The following is a 6,000-nucleotide window of genomic DNA, read 5'->3' as shown; positions in this document are numbered from 1 at the left end:
TGGGAGAGCTGGAACAAGCTCCTAGCTCCTGTCGTAAGAATAGCTCAACCCTGGCCTTTGCAGCCATCTGGGGAGTGAACCAGCACAAGGAAGACTATTCTCTCTGTCTCTCCCTCTCTCTATAACTCTACCAAATAAATAATAAATAAATAAAACTTTAGAAAAAGAAAATTTCTGGAAATTAAATGAAGGAAATATGTCATGGAATATATTGTCATGGATATAAAATATTAATTATCAGTGCCATAAAATCCAGAGAAGAATATCCTGCAAAGGAGAAAGACCATTATCCCTGGGTGATTCTGAGATGTAGTAAACATGAAAGTTTCTAGGACCAATTGCAGAATTTAGATAAGAGTTGATGACCTAATAATGAAAATGAAAATCCAGGTAGCCACAATCTCCTTGGATTTGAATTGGAGTCAAGGAATTTACTCATGATACACATGGGTCATCATAATAAATTCAAAGAAAAAAGAAATAAAATATAGGTATATGTTATTATATATTGTTCAGTGATAATTCTGAGTAGAAATGAATAATTAGGTAGGGCAGTAATAGATATACAAGCAGATATAATAAGCATTTATAAAAGGTAATTCCCAAATTGCTCTTACTGATTTAAGAGTATACATGTCTGTTTTGAGTCTCATGTATGGACAATATCGTGGAATTCAACTAGACATATAAATTCTGATACTATAAAATGTACTGCAGTGTACAAAATTTTAAAATATGTATAATTAGGGGTAAATAGTGGTTAGACTACACATTAATGAAAATAGGGCATTTTATGTTTTATTCACAGTATGAGACACACAATAGGTGCTCAATTACTGGGCTCATTTTTGTGAAACTGAGGCATTATATAATGTGGAGTTTTTTTCTTTGTAAATTCATTTAAAAATTAAAATATATACTGTTTTTCATCTACTAGGAAGACAAAAATAAAAAGAATATTTGATGGTACATAGGGGGCAAATCTGTGCTCTCATGAACATTGCCAGAGAGAGGAGCACCAAAGACAGCTGAGCAGTGTGTGCACTGAAAGCCACCATGCCTGGGGTGTGATGGAAGTGGGAAACAGGGCATATGCAGCCAGGGGACAGCTGATGCAAGCTGAGTCAATCCTAGAAATGATGTCTTCTGGTAACTTTCAGCCTAGGAGGGCAGGAAAGCTCTTTGCTCTTTTGCTGTTATGGTAGAGGTTTTATATAAGAGTGTGAAGTAGGGCAAGTTATTTCAGAGCAATTTGGAAAAAAATCTAGCAAACTTCAACATCATTCAGAAAAATATTTTACATGTATGCTTACATATATAAGTAGAAAGATATGGACATAAACATTTCTGATGATAGAAATAGTTTGTAGGATTATAGAGTGCTTACTGGAGAGTATGTACATAATTATTATATTCTGAAAATTGTAGACATAGCAGGGACTACTGTGGTGTGAATCTGTAAGTGCAAACACGTATTCTTTAAAAGATGTTGAGTTAAACAAGGTATAGAAGAAACTTTTCTAATTATTGCATTTCTTAATCAAAAATCTTAAAAATATGACATTGAATTTTAACTTTAGTACTGACAACATTGAATAAGTACACATGTACTTGAATATAAATTACTCAGATAACTAAATCTAATTCTATAGGACATTTAGAACATCTTGCATATATCACCACTAAATTTCATTTTAAATGCAAAGAATTGTGGGGTTTTTTTTGAAGAAAGTAGAAGCATATTACTAATAGAGGTGACCAAATTACTTTTTTTTTAAAAAAAGATTTATTTTATTATTTGAAAGACAGAGTTACAGAGAGGCAGAGACAGAGAAAGAGGTCTTCCATCCACTGGTTCACTCCCCAGATGGCCGCAATGGCGGGAGCTGCGCTGATCCAAAGCCAGGAGCCAGGAGCTTCTTCCAGGTCTCCCATGTGGGTGCAGGGGCCTAAGGACTCTGGCCATCTACTGCTATCCCAGGCCATAGCAGAGAGCTGGATTGGAAGAGGAGCAGTCAGGACTAGAACTGGCACCCATATGGGATGCTGGTGCTTCAGACCAGGGTGTTAACCCACTGCGCCACTGTGCCAGCACCAAATTACATTTTTCTAAGTTAAATTTTCTTAAGCTTATCTTTTCTGTCTTGTATTATCTTGAAGTACTTCTCCACACTTCTCACAATGGCAATAAACTGAACTTATATCATTGTAAAAATTAAAGGGTAAGAAAGGAAGGAGGAGGGAGAGTGGAAGTGAGACTAGAGTGGGAATTTCACTATGCTCCTAATTCTCTCTATATGAAATATATGAAATTTGTTCACCTTATATAAATAAAAACTTTATAATAAAAATTTTTAAAGGTATAGATTTTCACCAGATTCCATCTAATTACCTTTCTGTAGCTGCCTGGGCTGGGCTATTTAACATCAATCATAATCTGAGGGGAAAATGTAATTGCTTTTGAAACAGTCTCCATGCCAGGAAGGGAATCCTCAATTTTGAGAAATTAAAAGCAAGGTTATTTTATTGGATTGAAGTAATAATCTGTCCTCTTATTGCTCTCCCTCAGGGAACACAACATTTTAATTTTTCCTCAAATGTAAGCCAAGAGTTAAGTAAATAAGTAAAGTGGAACAGTGTTTTTGCATCAAGGAAGGTGTAGTAATTAGAAAGGACGTAGGCATGAAAGGGTAAGCACTGAGTAGCACGTCTATATTCAACATTTTATATATGTATATGTGTGTTATACATCCAGCTGATCACTGGGTAAGCATTATGCCTTTTCTTGTTTCAATGTTTAGTCACAAAAACTCAAAATCCATATTTAGGGTTACCTTTTGATTGCTTTCACATCCACCTAGGTTTAACATTGTTCAATACATCCAACTCCATAACTGGCTAAGTTTTTTTTTTTTTATTTAAATGTGTACAAAGACAGAATTAGTGTAACTAGGGGAATAAAATTATTATACATTGTCTACATGATTTTTATAGGTAATATACATTTTTTAGGGGGAGGCATGGACTTTATTTTTGTTGCAATGCACACTTAACTTGCACCATGTTAAGCAATAGCTGTAATCCAAGAAAGAACACTATTTGAAAACTACTTTATATTCTCCATGTAACATGCTTGTTGCAATCAAAAGTGTTTTGTAAATGAAATATGTCAAGAATAATCATGAATTTCTCTAAACCTTCTAAATATAATCTCAAGCTCATCTTTGCAGTAGCAAAACCCTTTAAGTAGGCATGTTTTGTAAACATAATTCATGTTTACACTAATTCTGGCCTAACCACTCAGGTAATTTTTGACCTAATAACCCTGGAAGAGGATGTTCGCTGATTTTCTGCTTGACAGCATTTATAAACAACCCTAACAGCCACTTCCACAGTTTCATTTGCAAAACTGCATCTACGTCATTATATATATAAAAAAGCTCATTCATTCTGCAAAAGGTAGATTCAGTCTCTGTATTATTTACACCTAATGCTTTCACTCAGACCTTCAAACAGAGATTTAAAAGAAAGATCCCAGGAGCTAAAAGTTCATATCCACGTGGAGCTGCTTCCTGAGATTTCAGCCTTCATGGCCAGGTCCCTTGCATTGCTTCTCTGGGGCTTTCTCCTGCTCTCTTCCAAGCTGAAAGGCAGGCGACCCAGCCCCTCCAGGGACCAGGTGTGGCTCGCTGAGGGCCCATCGGGCGACCCTGAATCCCTGGGCTAATGGGATTTGGCTGGCTCCTTGTTCAGTGGGCTGCGTGAGACTGGAGTCTGAGGACACACACGTATTCTCCTTACCTCACAGGGGCCGGGACCGGTGGCTAGAGGCCCCTGAGCCCGGCATTGCAGACAGAAGACAGGTGTCCCCCCCACCCCACCCCCGTATACACCCAGGGGTCGCTGTCGGCTGCACCACGTCCAGGTTCAAGGCGGCGCAGAGAAGCACACTTGGCAGGCATCCATGTACTTGTCATGGTCCCTGGGCAGGAGGAGGAAGCTAGGTAGGGAGGGGCATATGCGCCCGCCACCCCACAGCCCCTCTCACCAGCTGTACAGACGTGTGAAATCCTCCAGGCCACCTCACCTGTTGCCCAGCCGTGAGGATGAGCATGCACAGGCGCCCCACAGCCAGGGCCATCCCGGGAGTCCTTGTTTGGAGAAGTAGTCTCTCCTAGCATAGCACATGGCTTCGCTGCTCTTTCTAGCGGAAGGCCAGGGTAGCACACGTCACAGAAGGCGGGTCTATTGCCTGCCACGTTGGTGAGTTGCTTAGCAATGGCAAGGCCCAGCTTTGGAAACTCTGCAGCTCTAGCAAGGATTCTGCTGCCTTCCCGCCCCTGGCCTCCCTAAACTCCCTTCACACAGGAGCTGCCCAACATCTGGATCAACCTGGGCCCTATGAGAGGGTGAAATTCTACAAATAACGTGCATTTTTACATTTTTGCAGACCTCCTGCTCACAACCATGAATTCCAGTGTTTCACTACACTGTTTATGAGGACAAGACCACTTCTAGGAAGATGGTAGCTGAAGTGGAGACCCTGAGATTGAGCAAACACCCTGACAGGATGCTGAAGAGGACCAAGCTGCTGTCACATTAGGTGCTGTGGGAGCACCAGCCTCACTTCTTAGTTTCTGAAGACTTCACAGTTAAACCATGGTGAAAAACTCATTTGTAAGTGATTTTCCTGAATTGAATGTGCTCGCTCAAAGTTAGGGGACACGAGATACAGAGATTTGCCGCCCTGGGATGATTTCTGAGCCACTTTTCTTGATCATCTTTGACAAAAATTACAATTATTCATGTGCAACAATATGTTCCAAAACTAGCCCCAGTCAGTAAAGGACCTTATAAAAGGCGAGTTCTTTGCTTTGAGGAACTTGAAAACTGTAGCATGAGCTGATAGACAACTGAGAATGTAAACTCATTAAATCACCCACACTAGGAAATTTCATCTATTTAACCTTAGAAATTTTAGAGTATCCTAGCAGTTACTCTAACAGCAGTCTTACAAAATGGTAGCAGCCTGTGAGAATACTGAAAAGCAACTCAATATGAAACATGTCTCCTGATAGGCCTTATACATGATATCTTTTAAAGATTTCAAGCTTTATTTCAGGTATCTCTGCCATTTAATGCAATTCATATTTTCTTTGTATTGTTTGTGGCAATAAAAATTATTCTCAATACTATTAAAAGATATTTAGGATGCACACCTGGTTTAGCTGCACGCAGAACAGGCTATTTTTAAAAAATCTTAACATTTGTTACATAGTTTTGAATTTGGTATGCAAAAGCAGATTTTGGTGATTAAACACCTGAGTGAGAAGAAGACATTAAATAAAGAAGTGCAGCTTTCAAATCTTTATAATTGACACCTACATGCTAACTCCTTTGTGAAATGAAGGAGTGAAATGAAGTTTCCAGTGTTACATTATCTGTTTTATTTATGTGTTGCAAACATAATACTTCATTACTAAAATATGAAATGTTATTGTAAACCTTTAGATCAAATTGGCTTGCTGCTACACAAATTGATAGTCTCACTTTGGAAATGTATGTCAGTTGATATTATTTAACATTAATGGGAATAAAAATCCATTCTTCATGTAGTAACTGCATTCCTTTTTCATGAAATTTTACATGAATAGGATTTCATGACAGTCAAGTTTATTCAGCTCTCAGAATACCATGAATATTCAAGTTCATCATTCAGTTTTTCTTTTACACAGTATTTATAATCATAGTTTTGCAGATTTTTCAATGTTATATTTTAACTTCAAAATTGTGTAAGAAAAGTGATCATTTTTTCTAGCCACATGTTCATACATTTCTAAATTAACAATTCAATAACATAGCCTTACATCTAAAGTCATAGTTCTGAAAAACCAAGGATTTTAGTATTGCCAGACATGATAAATATGTCTCCAATATTAAAAAAAAGAATATGAAGCAGTTTTCCATATAGTTATCTGAGATTATTATCTTCTTCCTTTT

Source organism: Lepus europaeus, unplaced genomic scaffold, assembly GCF_033115175.1.
Source record: "Lepus europaeus isolate LE1 unplaced genomic scaffold, mLepTim1.pri SCAFFOLD_34, whole genome shotgun sequence".
NCBI classification, from domain to species: Eukaryota; Metazoa; Chordata; class Mammalia; order Lagomorpha; family Leporidae; genus Lepus; species Lepus europaeus.
Note: the sequence above shows the minus strand (reverse complement) of the source record.